Source organism: Excalfactoria chinensis, chromosome 3, assembly GCF_039878825.1.
Source record: "Excalfactoria chinensis isolate bCotChi1 chromosome 3, bCotChi1.hap2, whole genome shotgun sequence".
Taxonomy (NCBI): Eukaryota; Metazoa; Chordata; class Aves; order Galliformes; family Phasianidae; genus Excalfactoria; species Excalfactoria chinensis.
Genome location: NC_092827.1, coordinates 70,227,332 through 70,248,599, shown reverse-complemented (window position 1 = coordinate 70,248,599; position 21,268 = coordinate 70,227,332). Strand labels below are relative to the sequence as shown.

At 37.2% G+C, this 21,268-nt stretch overlaps 1 long non-coding RNA gene across 1 annotated transcript; it reads right to left on the bottom strand.

The window, feature by feature from the left end:
* Nucleotides 1-4,717: 4,717 nt before the first annotated feature.
* On the bottom strand, nt 4,718-20,336 carry LOC140250733 (uncharacterized). Its single transcript, XR_011903248.1, has 5 exons — nt 20,256-20,336; nt 11,296-11,343; nt 10,990-11,011; nt 6,488-6,580; nt 4,718-4,811 (listed from the first exon to the last, which is right to left on the bottom strand). It is a non-coding gene; the product is annotated as an uncharacterized lncRNA (long non-coding RNA).
* Between the last annotated feature and the right edge of the window lie 932 nt (nt 20,337-21,268).

Sequence of the window (21,268 nt, the reverse complement as noted above, 5' to 3'; positions counted from 1 at the left end):
GAGGAAATGGAGAGAAAGGAGACTGAGATAGGACAAAAAACTATTCAGAATGACTACTGCTGATCTCTCTCCAGCCCTGTCTGGTAACAAAGAAACAGTTCCTCCTGGCTTCATGACAGGCACACTCAGCTTGGCATGGGAAAGGAAAGTTTCAGGGTGATTTGATAGAACAGTCAGGGCAGGGCTGGGTGACACAGATCTGCTGGGATGTGGTTGCTCATTTCCCTGTATCAGCTGTACCTGTCAGGGCTCTTAGAAAAAAAACAACATAGAGAAAAAACAGAAGTGTCTGCATTTTACAAATTTCTCTAACAAATTCCATCATCTACTGCCTAAGCCTTAAAAATTTGTTTCTGGTTAAGAAAGAAAACACCTTTACCTGACACTTGAGTCCTTACGAACAGGAATCAGGCCATGAAAAGACAATGTTTTCTTCCCCTGTCTGATTTCTCATTTGTCAGCCACTGGTCATTCCACCTGCAGGGCTGCTTTTTAGCATTAGGGATGGATCCAGACCTGAAAGAAGGAGTAGGAGCTGATACCTGGCCTGTGCAGCTTGCTTTCAGGGGTTGCACTGCAGAGCCCATGACTTTGAGTCATGAAGGATGGGATGCACAGAGAGCTCAGACAGCAGGAGTCTTATCAGAATTATATTGCCCTTTTCTGTGTTGGTGATTGAATTAGAGAATAAACAATTTCTAATATCATTTTCATAGTTTAATCGACGTTATAGTGAATATAAATACTGTTTTATTTTGCAAATATAACAACAAATCCTTAGATCTTGGAAACATCTAGTTTGGAAAATTAAAGAGTATTGTCAAGTACTCACAAGCAACTGAAACCTGTAATGAAACTCTGCTTCACATGCTTTGTCTTCAAAGTTGCATGCTTTCCTAAAAACAGAATCAGTAACAGAAGAAAAACAGCTGCATTCACTAATTCATTATGGTATCACAGTTCATGAAAGAGACCTGAAATTGCTTCTTAAATAATATATATATTGTGAGGTATAGGATAACAGTTATGACAAACAAAAATCATAGCAATTACATCTATTATGCTTTACGTTCCATCAGTAGAGTCAGACATTGTTTTCTACATGTGGAAAAGATGACAGAAGAAGTGACTGCTCAGGGTCCTCTATCAAGGCTAACACAGCTTCAGAAGTGAAATCCAGGTTTCCTGAATCTCAGCCCAGTTTTCTGCCCTTAGTAGTAAATTAGGGACTATATGAATACTTTAACCACCAGAGGACAACTATGCCAAATCATTCATATATCTGTGACATCAAAGGCTCTCTGGAAAACATAATTTACATCCAGTAGTCTTTGCAGTGTCTGACATTCCCAGTGTCTGCAAAATAGTTTTTAATAGAACTTGGCAATGAGCTAGAGAGAGAAACAGTTGATATCCATGATTATATTACATTGTAACAAAAATCACTACTCATAATAGATCCTCTCATCAATCTTAATAGATTTTTGAATATTTCTCTTTTGAGATTTAGGTATCTAGCCACAGATGGCTTACCCTTTATAGGCCAACTTTTATCTCAATATTAATAACTGAAACAGCAGATCAAGCAAATAAAGCATATGTACAATTTCTCTGTGTACTTTTACATGGGAAAGGCAAGTCTGAGACTGTCATTGAAGAAATTATAACAGCATGATTTTTAAGATAGTATTGTAGAATCATTTCAAGTAATCTCTCCCCCTTCTTCATGATAAAAAAGCAACTTGTAGGTATATGTCACCATATTACGAAAGGCTGTAGACTCAATTACTTTACAGAGTAATTACTAGATAATAAAATTATAATCACTTTCTGGACCATTAATCTTTGGTAAAGGTGGCTGAAATAATCTCACAGGAACCGTGAGATTGTTCAGAGAGTGGATATTAAACAACAGTAATTAAGTAACACTGTGGGAGTTTAAGTCCCAGGAGAAAATATGTAACAAAGACAATTTCATTACACTTTTCAGTTACTTGTTACCTTACACTTTCCTGTTTTCTGCAGTAGAAATCCACAACTATTTAAAACCCCTAGAAGCCTAAAAACCAACACTGATGCTGAGGTAATGCCAGAGCCCCTTCATTCATCCTCAGACCAGCTGGCATGCTCTGGTCCCATTTGTGCTGTTAGACTTGGCCTGGAATTAGGATACTTACATCCAAACTGCCACAATTGGTAGTTTCTCCAATATTAATTCCTAAACTCTTCCAGGAATTACCTGACATACTGTTAGCCATCTATATGCAGGACAGTTTGAAGAGTTAAGTGCACTGTCTCCTGTGTGCTGGCACAGGACAAATCCAGTAATGACCTCCTACCAAAATGTTTGTCAGATGTAATGGACAATACAAAGCTGAAAGAATGATACTTTGAAAGGGAAGATAGGTCCAAAGATTTCAAGAGGGAAAGCAGTGGGACTAACCAGTGCAGCAGATAAAAGTAAGCAGAACAGGATGAGCTCTGTCAGACCAAGATGACACGATGTTGCAATACTCAAGTTTGGAAAGAATGAGGGATGGATCTAATGGAGGGAATGGAACAGTGTCTGCATTTTACAGCCATTAGGCAAAGAGAATCTTTTAAGTTCAGAGCCAACCTTCGGCTGAGGCTTGGCTGAAGATGATGCTAAGGATTCCAGACCTGCATAGTAGATGGGATGGTGAGCTACTCCTGGCAAGCAGAAAGTACTGGAAATGTTGAAGAGGTGGTGTGAAGTTGTTTCTGGCACCACTGAGCTGGATCCTCAAAACCTAGAGGCAAGTTGTGTGTTTAGCTCTCATACATGAATTGAAATTAAACTACCCAGATTTAGATACCTGAGCGACTGATTACAGATCATCTCAGAGATGGGGAATCTGAGAGCTGGGAAGGAAGCCACCAGACTAATTTTTCAAATCATCCAAGTTATAAATGCCTCAGTCAGAAAGGAGCCAGAGGTCAACAGAAAAATAGAAATGTCTGAAGAAGCTGCGCAGACAACCCAGTAACCTTCATTAAATTGATTATTGCTGTGTCCTTCCAATGTACTACCAAGGTGCATTCAAATTCAGGAAGCCATAGCAAGAGCTACAGTAATTCAGACTGCTATCTTGGCAAAGAGAGTATTTGAGGTTAGAGTCCATAGTTGTCACAGTTCAGCAAGTTCCTATCCAGAGGAATTGTCAGGAACACCTATGGGTATCTGAGCAATGGGTGTCCACCCAGTCATTATCACTGAAAGGGTTGTGGGGGACGGGAACAACCCTTTTTGCAGTAATCTTGCCAGCAGCATTGATGACCAGAAGAGAGCTTGGGAAACTTAACTATTTTGTCTTGCTTTTGAGAGTAGCCAGACCATAAAAATAAAATCATAAAATAAGTTTGTTTTCTTTTTTAAAAAGTAGACTGCAGCACTCATTGACACATGTATAACAACACAAGTGAATGTGTGCACACTCAAATGACTTTTATGTTGGAATTATCATCATATCATAGTATCATAGTATCGTGCGAGTTGGAAGGGACCTTAGAGATCATCGAATCCAACTCCCGGGTTTCGAGCCCCCTGTGTAGCGAAGCGGCACTTCTACCCCTGCGCCACAGGGGGGATTCGAACCTGGGCCCTCTGGTGCCGCAAGCAGCAGCTTATACCACTGCGCCACTGGGGGCACACGCCCAGAATCCTGAAATTGAATTTTCAGAGTAATACAACTCTTCCTGGCTATATCTAAATCAGTAAATTCAAAAGTGCCAGCATCATTGTATTTAACCATAGTCTCTTTAACTGCATAACTGCTGGGAAATTATTATCATGTTTTTAAACTAGCAGCCAAGTAACAACTCCTGGAGGTGATCTGAGATTTGTCATGGGCCAGAGACATTTCCTACAAGACCATATGGACACAACCACTCTGTTTTGAATAATAAAGCAGTGTAACAACACCCATTGGTTTCAGAGACAGATAGTGAGTCTCTGGGATTATTCATTACACTGGTTTAGATTCCCTTGACTTGAATGGGTAAAAGTTTTCCTACCAGCAGTTTTACTGGTAACTTCTCCAACAGAAGTGTAAAGTGTGTATACTGCATATTGGTGGCCAAAAGCACCATCTAGGAACATGACGTGAGTAGTCAAAAGTAGTGATATGACATCCAGTTCACCAACAGCTGACATTTTTCTGTTCTATGAATACTGCATAATGAATGTAAACATTTGGCAAAGAAAATGTTATGACATTAAACTTTGCCTGGTGAAGCACTATACAATTCAGAGTGTGTCAGCTTCTTTCCCAATATTACCAGATAATCAAATGGATGGACATTGTGCTGGGAATTTATCAAGAACAGTTGCCAGGAAAAGAAATAAGGACTAACAAAACTCCAGAAGTCTCTTCCCAATATACAGTGCCAAAAGAAGACTGCATGTTCAACAGTTGGATCCATTAAGGCTTGTTATTATCTTTTCTGTCAGCATAGAGATACAGCTGTTATGCTCTGCTGAACTAGAAGTAATAAGGAGGTACAGTAATATTTGCTGTTAGTAGCTGTCTACTTATCCTGATGCAGTTGTTCACCAGCAATAGCTGCAAGTATTAACAGGAGTAGCTGTGGTCTGATGCTGTCATTAACTAAATAAATGCATCTACAAGTACTTAACAACAGTGATAATGTTTCTGAGGCTGAAAACTGTTGTGGTGCCTATGCACAAATAACACTTACCAGGTTGTTCCTGCTTGTTGTATCTTTAGATTTCAAAGCGCTCTGCTTTCCAGTAGCTATTTTCCATGCCATTCAGCACCAATTGCTCTGCTCTAGAGGAAGAAACAGAAACACTTCGCTTTCATGGGCAACTCTGTGCTGCTCTGAAGCAATTCACAGTCTCTCTGTATCTCCTGAGATGAAAACAGATCTGTTTTTTCTCTCTAGAGAGATGCAATCCAACCTGATGGGCAGACATCCAAATCTCATTAATTGCACTGTTTCTTAGAGCTTACAGATACCTGTAGCTATGAATTTAAAGATTGGTCTGAGCTTCTTTTCAGAAGCTAGTTAAAACTAGATATAACATGAGTTTTACAATAAATAATGTATTCTTCATCACCCTTTAGGAAAATGGAGTAATGAAGATGCTTGCAGGTAGCTGAAGAGTGATGTTTATGGCTCCAACTCTTATTTATAATAGACATTATTTATTATCCCTATAATAAATTCTTATACCATTACCTTGCCTGATATTTCTCAAGGAACAACATATCCATAAATATTTGCTGCATTTTTATGTATTTCTCCAAATGAAAAAACTATATTGCACTCAGCATCCTTATGCTCCCCTTGGGTTGTGCCTTCCCATCCCTTGATTCCCCATTGTGCCTGCACAGGACTTTGTGTGTGGGATGATTTAGTCACTGAAGAACACTTCAGAGACATAGAAATACAAGAGTGTATTAAAGGGAAGATGGAGGCGAACTAGAAGACAGACCGTAATGTTTAAAGCAAAAGAAGTTCCCACACATGAAGAAAAGGCAGTGAAAAAGGTCCTACATTCTTTTTTTTTTTAAGATTGGCTGGGATCCAATCATAGGAAGTTATTTACCAAAAGGTTCTACTGGCTTTAGGACAGGCTATTTAAATAACTTTTTACTTAATATAATTATTGCTACTACTACTAAAATATGATCATTCTTAGTACCACTTCATGAGTTAACAGGCTGCTAAAAGCCCTCTTATGTTTCCAAAGAAACAAATTCCCTTTTTCAATTAAAGTTCTTTTCTGATGTAGGAGGACATTCCAGTCTTTAGTCCTTTGTTATCTTTCATATGGACAGCATGCAAAATGGTATAGATATTCAGAGTTAAAATATGCTAATCCAGATTCTGTACAGAATGACATTCTCTAAAAGCACATTGGCAAGGGAGAAGATAGGGTATATAACTGCTCATCACCTGGAACAGCTTCTCTCACTGTCTGCATTCAAAGCATAATTTAGAATAAGGAAATCTAGGTCTACTAATTGCATGTTTGTTTACAGCTCAAGGGTAGCATGGCTGTTAGCCACAGAATAATAGCCAGAGCTTTCCATACATGAAGCAGCATCCTTGCTTAAAGAGTAGAATCCAAGTAACAGTATCACAGCAGAACAAATTCATCCCAAGGCACCAAAAAACATGAGCAATAAAAGGGAGAGAAGTATACAATTTTTATGTTAAGATAGTTTAATCTCCTATGTGACTCACTACTACCTTGGCAAGCTTGTCTTATTTGTTTCTGGTTATTTCTATTTATGACCAGAAATAAGTAAAGCATGAAAATGACCTGGGAAGATAGATCTGTGAAAGGCCAAGTGAGTTATTAGGCTTAATCCTCCATGACCACAAAAAAAAAAGTTATTAAATAACTTATGGGTTACAGTGAAAATCTCTTCCCCTCACCTACATACAAGAAACACGATATACTATTTCAACAGCATGAGAGTCAGACTTTCAGTACCTGAAATATATGAAGGGTGGAGAGATTCAGAGGCTGGAATCTGGGCTGCTATCATCTGTAGAGATGAGCCATCACCTCCTTCAAGCACCACAGCTTCCCCAGGCAGAAAGAATAAGGAAACAAACAAATATAATGGAAGAAAAGTTGTGTTCTTGTGGACAAATAATTGCTGCTGCCAGTACTAGAGAGCAGGAATCATAACAGCTTAAGCAGAGACAAGCATTTCAGCATTACTGACAGTACTGCATCTAGCATAAGATACAGTCATTATTACCTGATCATATCCAGCTCAAGTTAGATGTTTCTTTACCTGCTTATATTTCAAAAAGGCTGAAAAAAAATTCTTCAGTACCATTTTTTAGTGCTGAAGCACCCAGTTTCTCTTTTCCTTGCCATCAATCTACACCACACCTTGTATCACACAAACTTGAAGTACCAATCAGAAGTAGGGTTCTGGTCTGAATCCAGGCCTGAACATACAAGTGACAAGAGATCAAACACAACTCAGATAACATAACATGCTCAGATTCAGATCTGAAGGTGAGTCTCTGGGGACACAGTCTGATTTGAAGGTATAAGGAAAATACCTGCATTTACCATTTACTGGCTGGCAGCTCCTTCAGCTGCTGGAGATACTAAGAAACTCCAGGAGACTAATGAATGCATCCAGAGTTTCTGCTTTGAATTTCTCCTCACTATCTTGGAGTATTAGGAGATCACCACACTAAAGTGACAGGCAACATTTTCAAGTGAAAAATCAAAGTAATCCTCTAAAGTCTGAAGATCTCTTTTTGTACTACAGCTACATACAACTGGAGTGCCTCATCTTCCAATGGCCAAGGGAACTTATGCAATTCCATGAGCTCTGAGAATTACACCAGGAGTAGACCAGTAGCTTTGGATCTACACTTATAATGCATGCTACTCGTAACATTAAAAACAAGAAAGCCATGACTCTACCTTTTGTTTTCATGCATATAATCTGTGAGTATGCAATTGTGCATTTCTGAATGCATGAATTGAAGTGGGGGCCACACACACAGTTAATGATTTGTAATTCCAATCTGTATTCATTTTGCAGTCATAGCCAAAAATGAAGAGGCTTACAGATGTGGTGGCTCCTGCTTGCCGATTTCATTTTACAGAATATAATAAAACCATGCATTAGTATCTTAATGCATCCCTATTCATACAGGACACTCATTAGTTTGTGCAAAATCCCCTGAAAGGTATGCAAATATGGTAAGTAATGCAATGGCACTGCTATCTCAAAACAAAACAAAAGAAATAAACAAATAAATTACTAATGCACTCAAATTACCATACCAGATTCTTTTACCTCTTGCTTCCTAGACACAATAATTTAAAAAATAAAATAAAAATCAGTTGTTTGAAAACCAAAACAACTATCTCTGATAAGGGAATGCCTCTGCAGGAATGAACAGTAATCACAGCTAACTTATGAGAGCCTTTTCTCCCACATGTGCCAGGTTACCTCCTGACCGCTGTGACAGTTCCTATGGGTCTGGAGAGAGACATTCTCAAACACTTAAACTGCTTTTTCTTTCAGTCCAACAGTTTTTTTACTTCTTTGAACAGAATATTATTCAGTTTAGAGAAGAGGGGGAAGAGAGAGGAAGAAAGAGAGATATGCTTAGAAGACCCAGAAGAAGAAGAGAATGCAAAGAAAAAACCCTAATTGTAAATCTTTGGGGATTAATGAGGTGGGAATTAAAAAAAAAAAAAAAAAAAAAAAAAAAAAAAAAAAAAAAAAAAGCAACAACAAAAACAAAACAACAAAACAACAAAACACCACAGTTCTTCTGGAGAAGGGATGTCTCTTTTTTGCTCAAGACACCATCTGCTGGGTGTATATCCTCAGGCATGCTGTGGTGGCACTAAGGAGGCAGCTCATACCAGCTAAGATTCCTGTGCACTCTTTCTGACTTGAGGCAAAGCCAAGAGTTTCCACAACAAGAGATTCTACAACCACTCTGGGAAGCCTGTTTGTGTGGAACTTGCTACATTCCAGTTTTGATCTGTTGCCCATTTTTCATATGCACTGAAAAGAGCCTGCCTCCATCAACTTGACTCCCACGCTTAAGATAAACAACTTGAATTCCCTCCTCAGCCTTCTCTTCTCCAAGCTGGACAGGCCCAGGTCTGTCAGTCTTTCCTTATATAGGAGATACTCCAGACTAGTCTTCATCTTTGCGGCTCTCCACTGGACTGTCTCTAGAAGTTCTTTGTCTCATTCAAACTGAACATAGTATTTCAGATGTGGCCTCACCAGGGCAGAGTAGAGGGAGAGGATCACCTCCCTTGACCTGCTGGATACATTCCTTTTAATCCATCCTAGGATCCCACTGTTTTTCTTGACCACAGGTACACACCACTGACACATGGCCAAACTGTTATCCACCAGGACCCCCAGGTCCTTCTCCTCAGAGCTCCTTTTGAGCAGGTCAGGCCCTAACCTGTACTGATGTGTTTAGTTATTCCTTCCCAGGAGTAGGACTCTACAAGTGTTTTGGTTGAAGTTCATCAGATTCCTCCCCACCAAAGTCTCAAACTGTCCAAGTCTCAGTGAATGGAAGCACAGATCTCTGGTATGTCAGCCACTCCTCCAGGCTTTGTACCATCAGCAAACTTTCTGAGGCTGGATTCCATCCCTTCATCTAGATCACTGACAAGTAAATCAAATCAGACAGGACTCAGCACTGACCCCTGGGGAACACAACTAATTACAAGCCTCTAGCTAAACTCTGTGCCACTGACCATGACCCTCTGAGATTTGTACAACTTAACTTGAAGCACATAGACTACAAGAACTAACGATGTAATTCATAGGTCATACCCTAATTTTTTCTGAAGTACATCTAGGCTGGACATCTGACCCACACCTTCTCTCTTCTAAATATGTAAACTGAAACTGTATAAAGAAATAGTACTTTTTATAGAAGGTAGTGGAAGACAGTAACAGAAGAAAACTACTGCTGATGACAAATAAGGATAAATAATAATAGAAAAAGAATTGTGGTGGAAGAATTTGTTTTGTGTGGAGGAGGTTATCTTAGGTGGAATAAGCTATATGACAAAAGATGTAAGACTAGGAGGAGATTGTATGGACTGATTCATGTGAAACATCAGACAAATGGCTCGTTCAAAATATCACAGTGAATCATACCATAATGAAAATGTGTTCAAGAAGCAATAAAGGGCTGAAGTGACTTAAAGTGGAGGATGAGAAAGGGCAGAGATTTGATAGTATAGATGCTCACAGCCAGCAGATTGAGTGTTGCTGGCAGAGAAGGCACACACAAGCAGGGCAGTTGATTGGCATTATGAATACATGCAAGGATGAAGTCTTCAGTTTTTTTCTTTGCATTCTTCTAGGTTATTTCTTTGCAATAATTGTGTTTCTTTCTTTCACAGAGCTTTTGAGACTACATCTTAGTGGTTGTGGGTTATTTATTTCTCCTGAAATAAGTCTCCAAACCTGTTTAATTTGATTTCACCTATTCTGCATGTTGCATGCTAAAAACAAGATATGACAGAAGAGAGACTGCCTTTAAAAGGAAATTAAAAACCAGAGAGAAAAGAGAACTCAAATAGAAAAGAGAGGCTGTGTCACTGTCAACAAAGAGAGAAAGAAAAAGACATAGAAATTTTATTTCTGTTTTATAATGTCTGCATTTTCTAAAGTACTTTCAAATAAACAGTACCCAAGATTTGGTGAGACATTCATATTTTAAAAGCTACTTCATCGCATACATCTAGTAAAAAAATGTCCAGAGGGCAGCATAAAGCCTGTGAAATATAAAGCCCAATCATTCAGTTTCCTAGTCAAAGAGGAAAGCTCTCAGATTCTTCTAGAAGTGAGATCAGTTCAGCTTTAGTTATTTCAGTAGTCCAAATCTGAAAGCAGGATAAAAATAAAATGCACTAGTAGAGACATCTAGGAAGTTAACTCTAACTAGAATCCCGGAGACATAAATATTTTGTTTCCTTTATATTCCTGACCACTACACTTAAATCTCACACAGTAACAAATATTCTAATCTATTATGTTAAATCTGCAGTTTTATTTTGGCTATTAGTGAAATGAAATTGTGTTTTAAAATCCTGTTTTAAAGGGCAGACTCAAAAAGAGAAGAAAAAAAAAGACTTGTGTATTACTTTTCACAACCCCATTATCTTAGTATAAAGTAGAATACACTTTCCCTTACATCCTCTGAAGAATTCCTGAATTTCAGAGTACTCTTGCTTTAAGTTAATACTTTTTTTCCCACATTCAACAAACTGCTAGTTGAACTGAAACAGATTTTTAGCCATTCATAAATAAATTCAGTGACAGTATTTTTCTTTATTTAATCTTCTTGCCCACATCACAGTTGTTTTGCTTATTATTGTCAAATATAGTCTAAACAAGCTAAACAAAATGAAAGAAGGAAAAAGAAAATATTTGTCTATTTGCCATACATTAACGGATTCATACTTACCTGAAAGAAAGCTCACAAATACCTGAAAACAACAATAACAAAAAAACATTAACATGACTGATAAATCTCAGCTTCATTTCAAGAGTGAATTTCCTAAAGGAAAAATAGTAACACATTGCATATTACTTTAATGAGATAGAAAGAGAGCTTAATGTAGCACAAGGAGTATGACTACAATTACAAGGCACAGAGTTAACAAATCTAGACTGGAAGATATAACAACCTTTTCACTAACAAGAATCAGTAAGCTGTCACAGCCTTCCCTATAGTATGCTTGAAAATTTCATAAAACAGGAGAAATACTACCAGGTAAAGAAGGATCCAGGCCAGCAAGCACAAGGAATACTTTCTGTCCTTCAGTAAAAAAAAAACAAAAACAGTATATTACATCAGGTATTTTCCAGATAGTTGCGGGCACTGTTTTCTACCTGCTCTTTTTCACTTGATATCAAAGCCAGCAAATCCATGGTTAATCCATGCAATTATCAATACTTTTAGAGTAAACACAATGTTTTAAATCTCATAAATTATGCTGTAAGTAACACAGCTAACCTTGTTTAAGGATTTAGTTCCTCAGGCAAATAAATGTTTAGGTTGCATACAAAGAACACATACTACATGAAAATTATTTACTGCCTTTGACAATTCTGTGACACTTGAACCCAGTGCCTACCTTTATTTTATTAGCGTTCCAAAGTTAACCATATTTGTAACATTTTTACCCTCAGAAAATGTATGAAATACAAAAAAGCAGCATACGGTCAAAAACTATCATAAAGAAAAGGGTAAAAATTGAAGGAAGAAAATAAATCAGCATTTCCACTGAGAGAAAATAATAAATAAATAAATAAATAAATAAATAATAAAAAAGGAGGACCCTGTTACCCTGTTCTGTACAAAAGCAACTTAAAAAAAAAAAAAAAAAAAAAAAAAAAGTCAATTTGCCAATATTCACTCCCAAACAATATTCAAGCAGATATCAACACATTAATTTAAATTACCTTTCCAGTTGGTCACACAGGAAATTCTCATTGTTTTTGAATATAAGGAAGGTTATTTGAGAGGAAAAAATGAAAAACAGTGATATTTTTGGAACATTTATTTTCGCCACTTTGCCAAGAACTGTATTTGCGCTATTCTATTTGAAGTTTCTAAGGAAATATGGGACATTAAACATTCTCTCCAGGGACTCTATCAGAATATAACAGCTGCCAGGCAGTTTATGCCATAGATATTTTCTGGTTAGCATACATCTTATATTTACAATGTTACTTCTGTTTGACACATCTAGTCAATGTCACAAGATGTCTCTTTCCAACACAACTTGAGAAACAACCGTCTGCGATGCCATATGTAAAAAGTGTCTATAAAATTGCCAAGCTTCATTAATCAGTATTGAATGGAATGTCATGATATGTGCATATATTTACCTACAAAGGGAACAAGACACACACCAGCTTCTTCCGACTGCTCTAGTTTAAGAGTTCCCCCCAAGATTTCAGAGGATGTTATGTTAAAGTACTCCATCAAACAAGCCAGAGATTACTTCCCTGCAACCATCATCTTTACATACCAGTATGCGTGTAATTTGGTCTGCTCTCATACAATCTTGTGAATATGGAATGAGTTACAGAAAAGGAAGCTCTAGCTTTCTGCTCACTATATGATTTTTATTACTCTCACAAAACCTTAATATCTGAACAAAGTTTGTCAGATGTCCTCTAGAGACTTCTTTTCAATCTTCAGTGAATTCTTTCTTGACCATGAGAGGCTGTAGCTGCTTTGATAGTCTCATGACTAGTGGTAAGATTTCAGTTCTCTAGCAGAAATAAAATCCAATCTGTTCTTTTGAAATTGATTTCATTTTTAATGAGGAAAGTCATACCAATCTGTTGATGCCAGTTTGTCCTCCACTAAGGGCGAAATTTGGCACAGTGATTGCTTACATGAAATGCTGACCTCTCCAGAGATATAATTATTATTTTTAATCTACTCTGTTGTTGAGAACACAAAAATAAACTCTAGTTTAGGATATCCATCTCAGATCAGTAATTGATTCCTTTCATTAATCTTCCATTTGTATTTTAGAATGTTGAGGTGCAGCCTTCTAGGTATTACTTCACAGTTAGAAGTGAGAAAAAGAAATGACTCCAATGTATTTAGTATTGAATCATACTGAACTATTCCCTCCAGTGTTGAAGTGTTCAGGCGTATGAGTGATATTGTTATTTTTCCAGCTGATCTATTAAATGGCCTGCAGCATCTCTAACTAAGTATAGGCGGTTTCCCATCAGGAAACAAGACAGACCAGTGATGCAGTATTGCCAGTGCCAGCTACTAGCCTCAGGCATGTATTGAGTTTGTAAAGCCCTTATTCCAAGGACTGTCAGCTTGCTCTGCACTCATCATGACCTCTCTGCAGCTTTGCTGTTAGTTGGTTTAGCTGTAACAGAAGTTCATCACATGAAAAATTGACTAAGAATAACTAAATTTTTATTTTTTTCTGGGTTAGAATCATAGTTTTTGTACAGATAACAACAGAGTAATTCTTCTGTACAGAATAATGAATTTCTTACAGAAAAGAAAACCTCAGTTTGAAGAAACAGTGGCCTGGTGTGGCAGGCAAGAGCTAAAGAAGCAGAGAACATGAGGAGCACAAGAACAGGATGGTAGGATATAGGCCACTAAGGGGGGACAACTACAAAATCATTAGTGGCCAGACAATAAACTGCAGACCTATAGACCAAGAGAAACAATTGTAGAAGAAACAAAGAGAATAAAATATGAATAACTTCTATTAGGAAAACAAACAAACAAAAAACAACATTTATAATAAAATTCAAATTCAAACAGCATAAACTTAGAAAACAATGAGGAAAGAATAAGCTGTAAACGTGCATTAGAAAATACATAAAATGACCCTAAGCAGATTCCAGAGGAAGGAAGAGGAAAGCAACACTATTTTACTTGAAGCAAAGGGCACAGGATGTTAATGACTTATTCTCCCTTTTACACCCTGCCAGCAGCCTTGGAATAGAGAGGACTAGTGGAAAAGTGACAATAACACCAGGAAAAGGGCAAGATACAAGGAAAATTTAAACTTCATTCTTACTACTATATTTTTTTCATGCACTAACATCATTCTTCTTTTTCTTTTGCTTAGATATGTTAATATTTTTTTTCATATATTAAGGTTCCAATTATAATGCTATCATTCTTAACTTTACATCTAAGATGGTTTTCTTTTTTGATTCTAGAAAAATCCTGCATGTAAAACTAACTAGAAGTGAATTTTCAACTCAAACATATATTAACTACAATGTAGTAACACATACGCTCACATTTATTGACTTGTATAAGCTGTTGTCATGCTTAATGCATTAAAATGGCTGTTTTCAACACAAAGATTAGTCTGAACTTTAAGCTTATTTCCAGGTTATTCCAGACTGATATGGAGGACAGTTCAGTGTGGATCCAAGCCACCTGGCTCCAAGAAATGAACTGTCACCTGTGATTACTTAAAGTAATCATTTCTGAGCTTCTGGATGTCACAGCAATGTTTGTGAGTATATCCTACATTTAAAAAAACAAACAAACATGGGTAGGTCTTAGGTAAAAATTATATCTCTCTAGCAAACCAGCTTTCCCCAGAAGAGAACATAAGCTGGGAGCGTTTTCCCCACCACTATTTCCAGTCTCCTTTGGATAAATCCTGAACTTTGTTTAAGTGATATAATTGAAGTCCTTTCCTCCTCTATATATATTAAAAACAAAACAAACAAACAAACAAACAAAACCACAAAGAAACTGCTATGTATATCCTGAGAACAATCAATGAGCAACCAATTACAAAGGTTAGTGTTAGTTCCTATGTTACATGAAGTGACTCCTTACAGAAACAACTGACAGGCACACGACATTCAGGATCAATGCAATCTTCCCTTTTCCTCTCCCTCTAATTCTCAAGAGTGTCTAACAAGGACAGATGCCCATAGAAATTGCTTAGTAAAACAGCAGGCAGGATGCAGTTGTGTTCTTTCTTAACAATAATCTTTACAGAAATAAATCTTTCATCAGGGAAATCAAATACAAATCCTCTTATTGCAGAGGAAAACCTCAAGGTCTCCTATTCCAGAAAAGGTCACATTCATTCATCTTTCATTCATGCATCCAGGATTTGTCCTACAACCTGAACTTAAGCCAGTAAACTTGACATTAAAAATGCCAGCCGGGAAGAAAATCAAACTCCAAAAATTCTCCCCTGAAGACCTTGACATCGTGCACCATTGCAGCCTCCAGATTCTGTACAGCATAACTACAAATTATACTACCTACCAGCCGTATGACACAAACATAGTTGAAAATTTTATCAGGGCACAACATGAACAGTAACCTACCAACAGTGTACCCTGTCAAGGGCAACATACCCCACACACCTGGAGTCCTCACAGGCAGTCACCACACCTCTGATCCTATGTGGGAGCAGAGAGCCCCTTCTTATCCTCTCCTTCAAGCTGCATAAGTAGATACTTGGTACATAAGTAGATACTTTTGTTACGAAGGGAGACTTCACGCCCCATAAGCCATCTCTGAACACCTTCCAGTTCCAAAAATAATGAATTCAATATAACCATTAGGCTGGCACAATATTTATCTAATTATAGTGGTATAAATTTCACTGAAGGCTCTTTTGTTTGAGCATACGGACAAATACTTGGGCTGTAGGACCTGTTTGGAAGTGATTTCTGAGTCAAACATTTGGTTACTTGAGAGTTTTCGGTAATAAAAGCTTAAAGAAGAAAAATAGTTACATTGTTAAGATTACTAGCATCTTAATAGCAATAAGAGTTAAAAACAAATTCTAATGAAACACAGGGCATCAAGACAGTTCCTGAAAAGCAATAAAGAACACAGTTGTCTTGATTTCTTCCACTTAGCTATAGCCATTTACATTAGCACAAGGGAGCCTTTCAAGTTATCCAGTCCAACTGCCTTCATTCAGCAGGGAATTGTATGGCCAGCACAAGTTCCTCAGAGCCCTGTCCAGCCTGACATTGACCGTCTCCAGGGACAAGGCAACCACTACCTCTCTGGACAACCTGTACAAGGGCCTTACCACACTCATAGTAAAAATCTTCTTCCTTATTCCAATCTAAATCTTCCCTCCTTTAGATTGAAACTGTCTCCCCTTGTCTTGTTACCACAGACACTGCTAAAGAGTCTGCCCCCTTCTTTTTTAAAGCCCTGCTTTAGATACTGAGAGGATGGAATCAGGTGTCTCTAAAGCCTTCTCTTCTCCAGGCTGAACAGCCCCAGCTCTCTCAGTCTGTCCTCAAAGGGGAGGTGTTCCATTCCTTAGCTCATTTTTGTGGCCTTCCTCTGGATGGCCTCTAACACATCTACATCTCTCCTGTATTAAGGATGCAACATTTGGATTTCTTAAGTGAGTTTCATGCAGATTTTAAGTATTGAGTGTTGCAGAAGTCAAAGCTTCTTGATTTGATTTCAGACCCTACATGTTTTAAGGCCTTGTGCATACTGATCCTTAATTCAGTAATACATAATAATAATACTTGTCAGTAAGACATTCTGGTATATATGACAGAAATACTCACTTATTATAACTACACTGGTGAGGTAATTGTACATGGACTTTTGAAGAGAAATAGCTTAGAATCAGTCAACATTTTAGAGTAAGTGTGGACTACAGACCAATGAAGTTTTGTGAAGTACACAGGAAAAAGCAGTATCTCTAGTGTTGTAAACAAAAAGATAAGTATTCACTGGACAGGGTCACTTAGATCTACAAAGACATCTTTATATCTAACAAAGCAGCTAAATCAGATGTGTGAATTGTGTTTTAATTCGTTCCAAAACACTAGTTTCTTAATCCATTACTTTACATGTATAGATAATTTTAGATGAGAAGATTTATTGCATACAGCTTTTGACATCCTTCTAATACTCTGATTCATTTTCTTGTTATATCTATTATCACCGCAATACAATCCTTTGTTATGTTTGTTCTGCATTTCTTATAGATGGGGATTCTGTTCATACAGATGCTGAAAACACAGGAAATTATGTAATCCCTAGATTTACTCAATGATCACCATTCAACTGTGTCTGAATAACTAGTATTTTTAAAGAGTCAAATAAAATTCACAAAAGACATTTGTGGTAAAAAGTTTCTAACAGCTAACTTGAACATCTTTTCTATTCTGATGCCTTCATCACCAAATGAGCATACCTTAAAAGTCATGATGAGAATGACATCATGCAAAGGGTGCCCACAACAAGGATTAAATTTGCCCAGCCAGAGCCACTGGAATTAATTTCAAAAGCTTACAAGACAGACGCTTTAATGACATGAGGAGTAAAAAGTGATAATATACTGATCTGAAGTCTGCATTTTAGGGCAAAAAAAAAAAAAAAAAAAAAAAAGGAAGAAGTTTTCTTTCTAACCATAATTTTCTTGGCAGGGTAGTGTCTCAAGTCTTCTGCACCATATCTTTCTGTCTCTCAATCAATGGAAAGAAAATAACGCTCATATACCACACTTCACTTCAAGCTGACTGGGGTTAAATAGCAGAATACATATACAAACCAGACTAAATGAACACTACTGTTACCACAGTAGTAACTGTTTCACAATCCAATTTATTTATACCAGATGAAAATTTATCAATACTAATGAGTTGTTTAGCATGTGAAAAAGGTAAGTGACGAGTTTACTAAACCAAACAGTCTAAGATTTTCTTGTTGCAGCCTCTGGCCTAGATAAAATAATTTTTACCGGGGGACAGATGGTGATGACATATCTATAAATATGATTACAAGTTTAAATGAAGGAAGGGTTTTCCCCCCAAGTACAAATTTCCAAAAACAAACAAGAAACTCCTGTGCCAAATACAGAAAGCCTGATTATTATCACTACCTAACTATTCTGTCATATACCCAGTATTTTGTGATATGTGTATGAAACAGACAGCTTAATTAACCTATTTCTGGTTTCTCTGGTGCAAAGTGAACTTTAGAGACTATAAAACAGCTACAAGGTGCACAACAGCACAGAAATACTCTGGTGGGTATTTAAGAAGTTGCAGAATATGGCATAATGCTGTTCCCAGAAATATTAATTAAAAAGATCTGAGTCTCTGACAGCAACCAGCTGTCAGAACCATCCAAACTTCTCTTGTCCCACAACACATAGAAAAGGAAAATAATGGTTTAATCTAAAAATAGATCAGTATTTACTAGCAAGAGACTTCTTGGCATGTAGAACAACACTCAGTTCCCATCACTGTTATTTCCCTATCTCTCAATCTTCAGAAGACCTAGTGCACAATAGAGGTATTTGATCACATACCATATCTTTCCTGGGCAATGTTATTTTTGTTACTCTGCTGTTTTCTTAATTTTATGGAAAGGTATCTTTACACACTATGAAACATAAAAGAACATTCTGAAATTCAGTCAAGGACAGGCTGTGCTGCTCTTATCAGGCTCTCCAAAAAGCATGGTGCTAGGTATTTAAAATCACTGAGAAAATAATCCTTATACAACCTAAAGGTGAATATTTTTAAGTTAGCTGTATAAGCAAAGCCTCTGTTTTTGTTTTAACCTTAAAAACAGCAACAACAACAACAAAAAACCAACTAAATTAATTTCAAAATGTAACGTCCATTTCAAATCAAATATTTGAAAACTTAACTTGAAAACTGAAAAAAACCCATCCATTTCTTTCCTTTCTGCCTTCCCCAAAAATATGATGAAGTGAATCCTAGCTCACTGAAACTTCGTATTCATTTCTTTTTTAGGAAAATGTCACCTTCACTTACTAGTGTTGCTATTTTTTCTAAGGAATCTGGTTTTAAATGTCATATAAGTAACTCTGCTGAATGCCAAGCTCTGTGGTGTGGGCTGAGCAGCTAAGAATCTTCCCCCACACAGACAAAAGTGTCAGTGTCTCATATGCCTGTTTTCATCCAAAACTGCTCATTCCCTGACTCTCTTGAGCCTTATTAGCAGAACTTTTAGATCAGTTTCAGTACTACCTGCCAGCAAAGCCTCTGCTTTTTCCTCATTCAGTCTGTCAGAAAAAAAAAAAAAAAAAAAAAAAAAAGGCAATGCTAAGAATTTCAAGGTTAATTTGAATATTCAAAATCCATAGTTCTTGGTGAAGCTTAAAAGAAAGCAAAAAAACCAATGTCTGTTTCATATTTTATCATTAAAACAGTGGGGCATATCTCAGGAGAATAATGTGAAAAAAGCAGAATTAGTCTGACTTAAACAAGGGAGAAACCTTAAAGAAGAAGGAAAAAAAAAAAAAAAAAAAAAAAAAAAGCAGTGTCATGCTCTGAAAAGAGTTTCTAAAGAGGATACTTTTTTTTTTTTCTTATTTTTTCAAAATTAAAGTTTTTTTGCAGGCATAAACATTCCTGCAGATAAATAATTGGCTTAATTTTTCACAGCTCTTTTTCTAGAACCTTTCATAAGCTCTCAAACCAAAGTTTCATTGCTACGCTACTATTAATCCTTCCATTCCAAATGCCTACACAGATCCAATAGAGAACATAAAGAGTATAACATTACCATTTGGTTTAAGCTCTCCAGTATAGCACCCAGCAGTGAAAGCTGTAAACTGCAATTACTGAAGTGAACACTCCACACAAGACTAAGAGCTTTCATAGAGTACAAATGCTGATAAGTAGAATGTGTGGAAGGGAACACTGGCTGGGCTCTTCACTGTCTGGAGCCTGCTGTGAGGAGGTTTGAAGGTCATCCTTCCCCAATTAAGTGCCATTGGACCTACTGTCCAATGAACTGCCAAGGAAGCAAAGAAAGATTATCCCAATTATCTGTTTTACAGTAACAGAGGAATAGATGTGTGAACTTAATTGATTTAACTTTAAAACCAACCCATCTACTTTTCTATCTAGTATTTCCTTATCAGTTGCTCCTAGCACATTATTGTTATGTTATTACCTCATGACAGAGGATCATGGTCAAACTCCACCCTTTGCACAACTCACAAGTAAAAGCAAGTGTCACTGGTATATTAGCATCTGATTGGGCCTATTTTAACCTGATAACTTCTTCCTAAAGATACTTTAATCACTTTCCCATAAAATGGTAGCTTTTTGGAAGCTACAACACAATAGAAAGCACAGCAATAAGAGCAGAGCAGCAAAGGCTACAGAAAGCAGGGATTTGCTCAAATACAACAGCCATGGGCACAGAAACAAAGGAAAGAAAACACTTACTGTCAGAAGGCTTCAAGTACAGAGAACTCCAACAAGATACCCTCTTCTCCACTGCCAGCCCTTAAACGAGGTCTGGAAAAGGGTGCATCCTGGCTACACATCTTCTAGTTACTCAGGTAAATAGTATGCACCTGAGCTCCCCTGGGTTAGCTCTGCCTTCCTACCAGGTGCTAAATCACTGGTTCAGGCCAAGACTTAGCATTTCTGCTACAAAAGCATTCTCTTTCTAGAAGTATTTAGAAGTATATCACCAGAGCTTGTCACCTAAAATCTGAAATACACACTGGTGTAACTCTTATAAGTGGCAATCAAATAGTTGACTCTTTCATAAATCTAGAAAAACTTTTCTAGTCCTTCTTGCAGGGATAGCTGATACTACAACGTATCAAAAAAATCCAGGATGTTACTAGTCCCTGTTTACCACTCTTTCTTTTGAGAAGTGCTGATAACTGGTCTACACCAGTAACAATAAATGCACTATGTAACAACCAGGCACAAGAAACCAATGAGAACACTGTATTATTAGAGCTGCCTTTTGAAATAAACCTGTTTTTTTGTTTTTTTTTTGTTTTGGTTTGGTTTTTTTTTTTTTGCCGGTACTTTACTAATTTCTGGTAACAATACAGTTAAGTAGCTGTGACATCACCCTGGACCCAGTGCTTTTGCTGGCAACTATCAACTGCAAGGCTTGTGAAGTTCCCAAGTTGCAGGACTTTGTGATTAAACCTCATGAGAAGGAATACTGAGATACCTTTCCTGAGAGAATGCTGGATTAACCAACAGTTATAGTCACTTACAGGGACTGCAAAATCTTTCAGGCAAGAATTTGCTTGTAGCTGAAGATATTTTGCCAATTTTAACAGCCTTGAATCTGTTCCATCTGTGTTTCAGTGCATGAGTTCCTCTATTTTACTACTCTATGGTACAATGATAAAATAAAATGCAAGTTACATAGTAAATACATCAAAGGGGATGAATCATTCTTTTGAACTGTGACATTTTTTTTTCATTAA